The sequence below is a fragment of the Canis lupus genome, chromosome 33 (assembly GCF_003254725.2).
Source record: "Canis lupus dingo isolate Sandy chromosome 33, ASM325472v2, whole genome shotgun sequence".
Classification (NCBI taxonomy): Eukaryota; Metazoa; Chordata; class Mammalia; order Carnivora; family Canidae; genus Canis; species Canis lupus.
Genome location: NC_064275.1, coordinates 15,460,428 through 15,474,521, shown reverse-complemented (window position 1 = coordinate 15,474,521; position 14,094 = coordinate 15,460,428). Strand labels below are relative to the sequence as shown.

At 34.6% G+C, this 14,094-nt stretch overlaps 1 long non-coding RNA gene across 18 annotated transcripts in view; it reads right to left on the bottom strand.

The window, feature by feature from the left end:
• Nucleotides 1–14,094, bottom strand: part of LOC112678721 (uncharacterized) — a 290,591-nt gene that overhangs the window by 259,056 nt on the left and 17,441 nt on the right. Inside the window, exon 3 of one of the 18 annotated variants that reach the window (XR_003147806.3) lies at nucleotides 12,298–12,444. The exons of the other annotated variants lie outside the window; for them this stretch is intronic. This is a non-coding gene — a long non-coding RNA (uncharacterized LOC112678721). Of the gene's footprint in view, nucleotides 1–12,297; nucleotides 12,445–14,094 lie in introns of those variants that run through there. 18 annotated transcript variants of the gene reach the window in all.

Below are 14,094 nucleotides of genomic sequence, written 5' to 3'. Positions count from 1 at the left end.
ATTGCTCATTTTTCTTCCATTCATATTGTATTTCTTTTTTTTTTAAATTTTATTCTTATTTTTATTTATTTATGATAGTCACAGAGAGAGAGAGAGAGAGGCAGAGACACAGGCAGAGGGAGAAGCAGGCTCCATGCACCGGGAGCCCGATGTGGGATTCGATCCCGGGTCTCCAGGATCGCGCCCTGGGCCAAAGGCAGGCGCCAAACCGCTGCGCCACCCAGGGATCCCCATATTGTATTTCTATAAGATATATTTGCATGTCTTAACATATATATCCCTTCACTACAATACATATATCTGTTTGATCTGAATATCTTATGAACTTTATATAACACAATTATCTCTGAAGAACAGAAATCTAAAAAGGATAATGTTGCTACCATCTCTTCCTTGATCAACAATTTTTTAATCAAGAATCAGGTGGATTGGGATCCCTGGGTGGCGCAGCGGTTTGGCGCCTGCCTTTGGCCCAGGGCGCGATCCTGGGGACCCCGGATCGAGTCCCACGTCGGGCTCTCGGTGCGTGGGGCCTGCTTCTCCCTCTGCCTGTGTCTCTGCCTCTCTCTCTCTCTCTCTGTGACTATCATAAATAAATAAAAAAAAAAATTAAAAAAAAAAAAAAATCAGGTGGATTTTTCTCCTCTGGAAGTCTTGTTTAGTAATACTCATGAGAGCAAAGAGAAAAGCATATTGAAAATTCATCTGGAGGTTGACTGGTATTTATTTAAAACACTGATTGGAAAAAAAACTGATTGAAGATTGATTTCAAAATATGAAAAATGTTTCTTTCTCCTCTTTTTAATGCACTCTTCATTTGTGTCCCTTTCTTGCATTATTAAAGAACAACATTTGTTCCTAGAAGTCGGGATTCATAGGTTAACAAGCCTCAAAAAAATCATTTCTCCTAATAGCTTTCATGACCAAAAAGAGATCAAATATATTCGCAGATCCAGTGTAGGCAGATATTTTTTTCGAAGGGAGTCTTTCCTATATACCTTAAATCAAAGTGAGTTAGGTTTAGTCACTTGAAGATCCATTCTTATGTGTACATCTGCTATCAAGGTTTAGCTTAACCAAAGTCAGATTTTGAAAGGCTCTTAACATTACCTGCACCAATGATACAAACAGGGAAATTAAATTAAAGTTGTTGCTTCAAAGTCACAAAACTGAAAGAATTGAGACTGAAAATCTAATTGTGACTTTTTCTACTACCTTGAAAATCTTCCCAGAACCTTAATGGTTCAGTTTCTATCTGGTATTATCATATCCCCTACCTATTTCTTAGTACATTTTCTAAAACGATTGAAAGGACATTTGTACTACTCTTCCTACAGTTATACCTCTTTTACACTTTATGACACTGCTTGTTCCCAGCAAAGACTAGTTCATATATACATTATCATATAAAAGATGGGACTCACCACTTTCTGTGGCCTAAAATAATGTTCCATATTGACTCTTATCTACTTAGGAAGCATGAAATCTATGGTACAGGAGGAAGACCCCGAAGTATGAAAACTGTCAGACATGGCATTTACAGAAATGGTTTGTGTCATTTGACTTATCAGTACATACATGGAAAATAGGTTGCTACATGAAAGGGAGGAGTGTGGTCTATGAAGGTGATTTTGAAGAACAGGCTGAAGTGGTGAACAGAGCTTATGACCAGGTGTTCCATGAGAGAGAGTGAATACAATAAAAGGGAAATTCAGTTCATTCCTTGGGAGTTGCCAGTCTGGATTAGATTACTGATCCATAAATTTTGGATACCTTCCCATAGCAAGAGAGGCCTATTCCAAGAGCTTATCAAGAAGTCAGAATTCTTTCATCAGATTCCAAGCCAAATGAACTATGCAAAGGAAAGTCAGTTGCAAAAGACTTCAGGGATCAATGAGATTTAAAATGGAAAGTCTGAAACAAGGAGCATTTTTTTTTAAAACTAATCACTTATATCATTCCCTTTGAATATGTGCACTACATATAATATACATTAATAATACATAATTTCATTAAATTATACTTGACTGGTTCTAAGAGATGGTCTTAAAGCTCTTATAGCTACAATAAACACAGATACTTTTAAAGAAAAGTGAATTTTAAAATATTTTTGTACATATTTTACAGTGGTATTTAAATTGATAATTGGATGTAAATATATTTAGGAGAGGGATCAGCACTGGTTCTAAACAAACTCAGTAAGATAGACTGGCCACATCAATGAGAGTTGAATGTGACAATCCATCTAGTAGAACATGTTGGATGATAGCTAATAGCTAATCAGAAAACACAGACAAATGAAGGTGATTTAAGATTAGGTTTCAATTTTGTTGTTTTCCAAAAAAGCTATCCCATTGACACAACACCACTTATTAAAACCTCCATATCTTCCCCATAATTTGAGATGCCATCTTTATCAAATATTTAAAGTCCATATTCAAATGGGGGTTCTTTCTGCTCTATTAATTTATCTGTTCATGAGCTAATGTAACACTATTTTGATTGCAGGGGTTTTACAATATGTTCTAATATCTACAAAGACAACCCACACTTCATCCCCCACCCCCATATACCACTTTATTTTTTATTTCTTTGGCTATTAATGTTAGTTTGCTTTTCCAAGCAAACTTTATGATCATATACTAAGTTCAGGGAAGCAAAAGGGAAGGGGAAAACGACAGTTAAAATTAATTTTATAGCTTATCAAAAGGATATTGATATTTTTAAAAATTTATTTGATTTATTTTTATAGTTTTTTATTTAAGTTCCAGTTAGTTAATAAGCAGTGCAAAATTAGTTTCAGGCGTACAGTATAGTGATTCAACACTTCCACATATCACCTGGTGTTCATCACAACAAGTGCACCCCTTACCCCCCATCATCTATTTCACTCATCCCCCCACCCATCTCCCCTCTAGTAACCATTAGTTTGTTCTCTGTAAATAAGAGCATGTTTCTTGATTTGCCTCCCTCTTTTTTCCCTTGTCATTGTTTGTTTTGTTTCTGAAATTCCACATATGAGTTAAATCATATAGTATTTGTCTTCCTCTAACTTACTTCACCTGCATAATACTCTCTAGCTCCATTCATGGAATTGCAAATGGCAAGATTTCAGTATTTCCTATGGCTGAGTAATATTCCATGGTATATTTATGCTATTTCTTCCTTATCTCTCCATCAGTTGATAGGTATTTGGGCTTTTTCCATAATTTGTCTATTGTTGATAATGCTACTATAAATATCAAGGTGCATGTATCCTTTTGAGTTAGTCCTTTTGTATTCTTCAGGCAAATACTTAGTAGTGCAATTGCTGGGTCATAAGGTAGTTCTATTTTTAACTTTTTGAGGAACTTCTATACTGTTTTCCAGAGTGTCTGCACAGGTTTACATTCCTGTCACCAGTGCAAGAGGCTTTCCCTTTCTACACATCCTCATCAAAACTTGTTGGTTTCTGTGTTGTTAATTTTAGCCATTCTGACAGGTTGTGAGGTGATATCTTACTGTAGTTTTGATTTATATTTCACTGATGATGAGTAATGCTGAGCATTTTTTCATGTGTCTGCTGGCCATCTAGATGCTTCTTCAGACAAATGTCTATTCATGTATTCTGCCCATTTTAAAATTAGATTATTTGTGTTCTGAGTGTTGACTTTTATAAGTTTTTTTATGTATCTTGGATATTAACCCTTTATCAAATATGTCATTTGCAAATATCTCCTCCCATTCTGTAGGCTGTGTTTTAGTTTTGCTGAAGGATGCTGATATCTTTATGATGTTGAGACTCCTTAAGAACATAGAACATTATTGCTCGTTCACATCAAAACTTTTATGTTTTGTTAAGTTTCATTTGGATATTTTATATATACTTATTTTTTCTATTTATTTCTATAGCAGTGTAATCTTTTTGCTTCCATTATATCATCTTATTGATACCTGTTTGTATATGCAAAGGCTATTAATTTGTATATGTTGGATTTTATAACTTGTTATATTTGAAATTCTCCTATAATTTGAAGTTTCCTATTTCTTTTTATTTTCTACATATCATCATAACTGAAATTACTCCAATGATCACTCATATCACTAAAAGAGATCACTAAAAGAGAGACAATTGCACATGAAGTACCATCTAATGGAAATATACAACACCATCTATGAGGTGTACTAAGTAAAACAAAAATCAAGCCTGGAGCAGATCAAGCCTCTAAACCCAATTACTAATTGAAATAAAGCACAGGGAATAGTGGAACATATTAAATGATAATACAGGGTTCAATCAATAAAATTCTTAACTGAAGGAAATTCTATAAGGAAGTAAATAATTTATTCAAAAGACTGCAGCAACATATAGAAAGTTAACATTTAAACATTTCAATAAAAATAGAAAAAGTATGATTTTTATATTACACTTGACTTTTTATAGTTATTTAAATATATGTAATTTATTTTATATTAGATTTTGTAATTATAATTATACTAATTCAAATATGCATTCTATATTCTTTATAACGAAGAGCATTGTAAAGAGTGTTTAAGTAAGTTTCCCTTTAACTTTTCCCTTTGGGGAAAAGTCACATAATAAAAAGTTGATTTTGAAAACAGGCAAAATGAAGAATAAAAAGCACTATTAAAAATATGGAAAAACAGAAAACAAATCACCATATGGTAACTAGAAGCCTAAATATATCTATAATTTCATTTTTAAAATCCAACTATATATTGCTTATAAGAGATACCCATTAAATATAAGAACATGCCTTAAAAATTATAAGAACACATGTTAAATATAAATATAAAAGAGGCTGAAATTAGAAAGGGACATATCATTCAAATGCTGAGCAAAATAAAACTGGTGAAGCTATACTAACACCAAAGTAGACTTATAAAAAATAAAAAGTCCAGAAGACATAAAAAATACAAAGTCCAGAAGACTTATAAAAAATAAAAAGATACATCTCATGATAATAAAAAGGTCAACCCACAAGGAAGATATTACAATGTACAATCCATGTTCCTATAACAGAGCTCCAAAGTACAGGAAGCAAAAATGGAAAGAAAACATAGAAAATCCATGTCACATATGAGAGACTTTAAAACAACCTCTCTTCATAGCTAACGGTATATACAAACAAGAACATTAGAAAAGATATAGAAGACCTAAACGAGATTAATGGTATTAACCTAATTGTCATATAAAGAACACTAAATCCAACCATTATTGAATAAACATTTTCTTCAGGGCAGCCTGGGTGGCTCAGAGGTTAGCTCCACCTTCAGCCCAGGGCCTGATCCTGGAGACCCAGGATCAAGTCCAACGTCGGCTCCCTGCATGGAGCCTGCTTCTCCCTCTGCTTCTCCTTCTGCCTATGTCTCTGTCTCTCTCTCTGTGTGTCTCTTATGAATAAATAAATAAAATCTTTAAAATTTTTTTCTTCAAATGATAGTATGTTGAATCTTAAAGTAAGGCACAAAATTTTTTGAGCTTTAAAATCATTTCAAAGCATTTTCTTTGATATCACAATGGGAATCAGAAATCAATTTGAATTAAGTGATAATGAAAACAAAATATATGAAAACCTGTGGGATACAGCAAAAGATATGCTTGAGAGGACATCTACAGAATCAAATGCATAAAGTAGAAAAGGAAAAAATATGATATATAATGATCTAAAATTTCCTCTCAAGGAATTAACAGAGGAACAGAAAATTAAACCCAAAGAAAGTAACATACAGATAACAAAAAGAAGAAAAGAAGAAAGGCATGAATTAAATAGAAAACACATACATTAAAAAAAGTAACACCACTAAATTTGGGTCATTTGACAACACTAATAAAAATGATACACTGCTATTATGGTTTATTAAGGAAAAATTAAAAGGAAGGAATAACTTCCTAGTATCAGTAATGAAAAATGAAACATCAAATTAGAGATCCTAAACTTATTAAAATAATAAGTAGATGTGATGAACTTTTGTGCCAGTTAACTTGAACTTTTGTGCCAGTTAACTTGAAAATAGAGATGAAGTGGAAAAGCCTAGCAAAACAGAATCCAATAGAATCCAATAGAAATAAAAAAAATCTAAATAATCTCATATCTAGTAATATGATCCTTGGCTATAGATCTTTCCACAAAGAAAACCTTAGACTTAGACAATTTCATTAATGTTCATCCAAAGACTTACTAAAGAAAAAAAGAATTACACAAAGTGTCCCAAAAGAGAGAAAAAACATATTTTCTAATTCATTATAGAAGCCCAGAATAAACTTGGTATCAAAAGTTGAAACAGTCATTACAATGTAAAAAAAAAAAAAAAGCATTACTGAACAATCTGTACTATAAACACAGATGCAAGACCTATATGCAAAGATTCTAAACAACATATTAGGAAACCACATTTTTTCATATATATAATGACTGTACACTGACCAAGCTATGCTTATTTCATGAATGCCAAATTGGTTAACATTGGAAAACCAATATAACTCACCACATTAACAGAAAGAAGAAAAGTCATCATTGATCATGTCAATAATCCATTCATGATATAAAAGGAATAATTTTTTTACTCTGATAAGGAACTTCTATACAGACCCTCCAACACACATCAAAGTTAATAGTGATATTTAACTTCCCTACTGAGACTGAGAACAAGACTAATAAGATGCTAGTGTCATCACTTTTATTCAACCTTGTACTGGACTTTCCAGGGAAAGGAAAATAAATTAAAAAAATATATGGTTTTGGAAGGAAAAATAAAACTATAATTATTTATAAATTAGAAAATTTAAAAAGAGTCTACAGATAAATATCAGAATTAATAAGCAGACTGAGTATAGGCAAACCATAAAACAGGCATTTAACTATAGAGAAAATGCTTAGGGTTGCTGGAAGGGAGGTGGGCAAGGTGATGGGTTGAATGAGTGATGGGTATTAAGGACCTGCACTGGGTGTTTTATGTAAGTGATGAATCACAAAATTCTACTTCTGAAACTAGTATTATGCTATTATGTCAACGAACTGGAATTTAGATAAAACCGAAGGAAGGAAGGAAGGGAGGAAGGAAGGAAGGAAGGAAGGAAGGAAGGAAGGAAGGAAGGAAGGAAGGAAGGGGAAAAGAAAGAAAGAAAGAAAGAAAGAAAGAAAGAAAGAAAGAAAGAAAGAAAGAAAGAAAGAAAGAAAGAAAAGAAAGAAAGAAAAGAAAGAAAGAAAGAAAAAAAGAAAAGAAAGAAAAGAAGAGCAGAAAAGAAAGAGGGAGGGGAAATGGAGGGAGGGAGGGAGAAAGAATGGAAGGAAGGTCAGTCACAAGATACAAAATTAAAGCCCAAGTGTCAATTGTATTTCTATCTACCAGCAGTAAATAGAAAATGAATTTTTTAAAAAAAATCACACCTGCTACAAATAAAACAATAAAAAACAGTAGGAGTAAACTAATGAATTACGTTCTATTTCCTCGGAGGAAATCTCTACTAGAATACTACAAGACATTATTGAAATAAATTAAATAAATGGAAGGATATATGGTGTTCTTGGATTAGAAGATTCACTAGTATAAGGATAATCTTTTTTAAACTGATATCGTTTCAGTGCAATTCTAATAAAAAGATTAGTAAACTTTTTGTTTTTTAATTCTGGTGGAATTTGTCAAGTATATTCTAAAATGCATGTGTAAATGCAAATGACCAAGTCAAAACAAACTAAAAGAAAATTTCTAGAGTTTACTACTAGATATAAAGCTGCAGTAATTAAAATACTCTAATATTGATTCAGCTCTATATACACACAATCTCCTGATAAATGACAAAGGTGTCACTGCCTTGTGAAGAAAGATATTCTTTTTAAATAGATGGGGCACTTCATTGCCCATATTTTTAAAAAAAGTGAATCTTATCCCCTTCCCCACCTCTATATTACACAAGTATAAATTCTTGTTAGATTGAAAGCAAATGTGAAAGTTAAAAAATAAAGTTCCTAGAAGATAACATATGTCTTTGTCCATTGGGGCTGCTATAACAAAATATCACAGATCGGGTGGCTTACAAGCAACAGGAATTTACTGCTCACAGTTCTGGAGTTTGGAAGTCCAAGATCAGGGTGCCAACTTCGTCAGATTTTGGTAATGGCCCTCTTCCAGGTTGTACTTTTTACTGCATTCTCACACAGTGGAAGAGGCTAAGGAACTCTGTGGGGTCTCTTTCATGAGGGCTCTACTCTACTGACTTAGGCATCTCCAAATGTCCCAACTTCTAATACTATCATGTTGGGCATCAGGATTTCAACACATGAATTTGGGAGGACAAAAATATCTAGGCCATACCAACATACAGTAACATATCTATGACTGTGGTACAGGTGACACTTTCTTCTATGGGACAGAAAAACTACTGACTATATAAAAGACAAGTATTGATCAGATGATTACAACAAAAATGAGAGATTCTATTTATTAAAATACACCATACACAAACTCAAAATTTGACAAATTCATAAATGGGAAAGGATATTGTTTAAGTATACGCACAAACACATAAAAGCAAAGGACTCATACGGAGAATATATAAAGCATTCCTATAAATCAAGCATAAAAGGCTACCCAATCGAAAACAGTAACAATGTTTATTTAGCCAGGCACTCTCAAAAAGTCACATCCACTTCGTCATTTACAAATGTGACACACCTATAAATATATTTGGATGAAATGACATGATAGCTGGGATTTGCTTCAAAATCGCCCAGCACAGTAAGGGCCCGTAGCATGAAAACAAAAATGGGACAGGAGTGGCAATGCTTGATAACTACTGCAGCTGTTTGATGGGGATATGAGAGCCTTAGAGCTAGTGTTGTGTCTTAACATGTTCCAGGATAAATATTCAAAAAGAAAAAGAAAAACTGTAGGTAAGAAAAGTCAGGATGTATCATGGTTCTGAATAGTGGCCAAGTATGCCATAGAAGCTTTGCTATATTCGCGTATAGAAGCACTAGGACCCACAGAGGTCATACAGTGAAAAGGTGAAATTATTTTTGAATCCTAAACTCCCATTTAGCTTTTCAATAAATTCCAATATTGGATGTTATGTGAGGCTGTCTCTTCTTTGCAAACTTAAAGATTTTCATATATTGAATAAATTCATTGAGAACTATTTGCTCATTCATTTAGCAAGTATTTATTTAGTATTTGTATGCTGGGAGAAAATATGAAATATTTGCATAACATGGTTTTATTCTCTAGGTTCTTTTAAGACATGAGCTATCAAAGTAACAAGTTGTGTGTGTGTGTGTGCGCGCGTGTGTGTGTATAGAGCAAACGTACTGACTTTCTCAGTGATTTAATTTTTTACTCTCACTTATGATCATTGTGAACATGTGTATATATATATAGGAGCTAAAGGGACAAATCAGCTATGTTCATTCAACTAAAATAATTGAAACAAAAACAGAGTTTTCTGGAGCTACTACATTCTCTCAAGAAGACCCTAGTGCAATTAACCAAACTGTATTGATTTATAATGGCAGTTTCATTTTTAAAAATAAAAAATAGGAAAAGTATTTCATTTTATACTAATTGCATTAAAATAAAACATATGGTAATAGACAATATAAAGGTAAAATTTTATATAAATTCTTCTTCATCCTCTCCTTTTACAGGTATGTAAATTCCAAGAGTCTGTATCCTATAAAATTTTATATCCCTCCAAATGTTGCATACAGTAAGCACTTAGTAAACAGCTTACTTAAAATGAAGATATATATTTGTATATTATTTGAAAAACAGTGTACTATTATTTCAAGTAATTTATATTTAAGCATTTTCTGAGATCTGAAAGTAAAATTATAGTATTTTTTTATATTCTCTCTGTATAAAATATAACTGAAATGAATATTAATTACTTGCAAAACTCATATTGTACAATTACAGTAACAGAAATAATTTTATATTTCAAAATCCATTATTAAATGTAAGGGTTTTTTTGTTCATACTCATTTCCTAAAATTTTTCAATTTGAAATTGGAATACACTATTAATTTCAGATTCAGTGTTTTGCCTATCTCAAAGTTTATGTGTTCCTCTTTATCAAGTTGTTTGAAAATTTGCAAGTGTCAGCTGATTGAATGCTAAAGAAAACTGGAGTACAATTGAATTGTGTGCCGTTGATGAAATTCACTTTAATTTGTATCCATAATCTAATTTGAGTATTATCCAATTTTAGAAGGCTCATTTCTAGGAAGCCAGAAATTAAAATTCCCAGGAGTATAGTACTATTTAGGTCAAATCCAGGTTCCAAACTTAATGATTTGATTTACTTATCCCTTACCTTGTTAGATTACAGGTACAAGAAATTATGTCTTCTAATATAGTTATATGAGCATTGCAATAGTCAGGAAAAACAGAAGACTTGTCTCCCCAAAATGTCTGCATTCTCATCCTTGGTACCATTTAGATGTTATGTTACATTGCAAGAGGGAGTTAAGGTTGCAGATAAAATTCAAGTTTCTAATCAGGTGACTTTAAATTGGGAGATTTTTCTCAATTATCTGGGAAAGTCCAATATAATCACGAGGGACATTAAAGGATAGAGGCAGGAGGAGAAGTCCTTTTAGAGTAATGAAACATGAAAAGACTCGATTGGACATTCGCCATATAGATAAGGAAGATCCATCTGGATTCTGTTTCTGCTTATGGTACTCTTGGTAGGTCAGTTATCAAAGACTCTGCCAAGCTAGCTGCATATGCACACATTCTTGGGAGACCAGAGGAAAATTTCTAGAGAGGAAATTGCTTTGGGCTGAATTGTGCCGCACCCCAAATTCATATCTAGAAACTTTAACCTCCAATGAGACTGCATTTGGAGTAAGAAAGTGGTTACAGTTAAGTAAGGTCATACGGGTGGGGCTCTAATATGATCAGTGCCCTAATAAGGGACAACGAAGAGCTCACTCTCTATGATGTAAGGACACAGTAGGAGAGAGGCTGTCTTCACATCAGGAAGACAGCTCTCAAGATGCCTGGGTGGCTCAGCGGTTGAGTGTCTGCCTTTGGCTCAGGCCGTGACCCTAGTTCAGGGATCAAGTCCCACATGGGGCTCCCTGCATGAAGCCTGCTTCTCCCTCTCCCTCTGTCTCTGTCTCTCATGAATGAATAAAATCTTTAAAATATTTTTTTTTTTAAAGGAAGACAGCTAGCTCTCTTTAGGACCCAAATATGCTGGGATGCTGATGTCAGACTTCTGGCCTCTGGAACGGGAAGAAAATAAATTTCTATTTTTTAAGCCACCCTGTCTATGGTTACTTTGTTATGCTAGCCCATGCAGACTAATACAGAAACATATTGAGTTAGATGAGGACAAGACAGATTTTTTTATTGCAAAATTCTTAAAGATTTGAATTCTTGAATTTTAGGGTGGCAGTGACTGTGGTTCTCTTACTCCTTGAAGGCTTGATTGACCTCAGGCCTTAGTTTCTTCTAGCTCCAGCTCATGTAATTGTGGGTCAGTCCTCCTCTGTCACAGGGATTGTTAAGGTGTCGTTCATAATGTCCATCTCTACCTTTCCGCTCTCTTTTACCCTGTGTTTCCCTGACCTCCTTGAAGTTGCTTCAAGAGTCAAGCTTGCATAGTACTTTCCCTGTTTCTTCTCAGAAGTATGTTACCATTACTGGCATGTCTTACATGGGTCCAAAACTACTAACAAGGACAGAAAACAAATGGTAAAAGAGCTTAGAGCAGAATAAACAGAAATCATTGCATCTCACATTCTAGTCCGTGGTATTCTAAGTGGCTGCATTCACTTTAAATGTGTATGGTTCACAGGGGCTGTGGCTGAGAATAGATATAGACATAAATACAGAGAAAGAGAAAGAGAGAAATAGACTTTTATTATTTTTTTTTTAGAAATAGACTTTTTATTTTTTTTATTTTATTTTTTTTTTTTTTAAATTTTTATTTATTTATGATAGTCACACAGAGAGAGAGAGAGAGGCAGAGACACAGGCAGAGGGAGAAGCAGGCTCCATGCACCGGGAGCCCGACGTGGGATTCGATCCCGAGTCTCCAGGATCGCGCCCTGGGCCAAACGCAGGCGCTAAACTGCTGCGCCACCCAGGGATCCCAGAAATAGACTTTTTAAAAGACATTTCAATGATTCATAAAATAATGAATTGTTCCATATGGAAGGTTATTAAATGAGAATAGTACTTAAAAATGACTTTGATTTTTCCTGTGTGTCTTTTGGATTTATTAGTATTTCTTTTTATATCAAGTTTCTTTTATATCAAGAAACTAGATCCACTAAGCACCTGGGTGACTCAGTGGGTTAAAGTACCTGCCTTTGGCTCAGGTCTTGATTCCAGGGTCCTAGGATTGAGCCCTGCTGGGTTCCCTGCTGAGTGGGGAGTCTGCTTCTCCCTCTGCCCCTCCCCTTCATTCATGATTGTTCTCTCTCTCTCTCTCTGAAATAAATAAATAAAAATCTTAAAAAAGAGAAACTAGATCCACAAAAAACTCCTTGCTAAATTCTCATGAAAAAATATACTATGTTTTTTATGACTCAAATCTTATTCTTTTATTAATTCATTGGTTACTCCCTTTAACAGTATTGATGGGTTTATTAACAATCATAGGCAAAGAAACACAGTGCGTGGCATGTGATGGGGTGTGGCATCCATTGGGGCAGATGAGGAGTGGCTCCTCTTCCTTGATCACTCACAGCAAATGAGAAGAAGCCCAGTTCTTTGTCCACAGACAACAACTATCACTAAAGCACAGTGGGCAAATGTGTGTATTCTGTACACTATACATCTTATTTTGTCTCCTGGTTCTAGTTTTAATCTCATGGAGTAACACCTCTGTGTCATCTATTGTATAACAGTAGTAGTGAAAGAAAGAAGGAGCCTTTTTCTCATTACATAAAATCTAGGGAAGAAAATCTTTGGAAGTGGACTAAGAGAAGTTTGTGCTCTCCTGGAAGATATAAAAGAAAACTATGGGTGTTAAAATCCCTGAATCTTTTTATAACCATTATGTTGTTAATTACCACAGATTTTATTAAATGATAAAAGACGGGCTCCACTTGCCCTTTGCTGAAGATTATCCAGCCACACAGAGAAATCAAATTAGAAATTTGGTATCCTTAAATCTGTAGACCTTTCCTGTGTGTGCTGAGAGTTTAGAACCCGTCATCATCTTAGGACTTGCCACTGTATAATGACTGGAAGTGACTCTAGGGAAGAGTATGAAATGAATGAGATAGAGAAGGTACGCTGTTCCACCCCTTTTTCATCCCCAAATCTTAGCACCATCATACGCCGATATACTCATTTCCACCAAAACAATGTGAAGAAAGGTCTGTTTTTACCTTATCCAATCAGAGCCACTACCTCAGTAAGTTAGAGAAAGCAGCAATTAAGACAACTAATACTTTCACTACCCAACTGTCATATCATTGTTCAGGATCAATGACCAGGATCTCTGCCTCCTGGGACGTCTGGGGAGATGCTGGCCAGGTGACAACTGTAACTGCAACATCAACTATACACACACACACACACACACACACACACACACACACACCCTATTGCACTTTAATCTAAGCTGCTTCCAAAACTTCCTATCACTGTCTTGCTTTGCAATTGCAATAAAACAGACTAGGAATGAATGAGTTCTGGCCAGAATACAGAATAAAAGATTTAAAAAATCACAGAAGGAAATATATTCTCCGTACTCAGGTAACACCCAGGCAAGAGGAAGTGACTTCAAAGAGACGTCTCTTAGTGTATGCCCTGTGTTTACTTCAGGCTGCAAGCCCCCAACACATGCTTTCTTGCCCCACTGGACTTTATTCATAAAACATAAATTCAAAGATAACTTTATTAACAATTCCAAGTTAGAAACTTCAAAGCATCATGCCCCAACCACAAGCCCTACTGAATCTGGCACCCTGTGGTGACTCACTGAAGTAAGTTTCTAGACGCAAGATGGAACTGTTCCCAAGTAGGGTGCCACACTGGCACGCTGGAACTTCGATAGCTTTTGTGACACTGTAAATGCTCCCTTTGACCAGAATGGCAATCTGGTCATCTACTCAGCCAATCCCCCAAAGC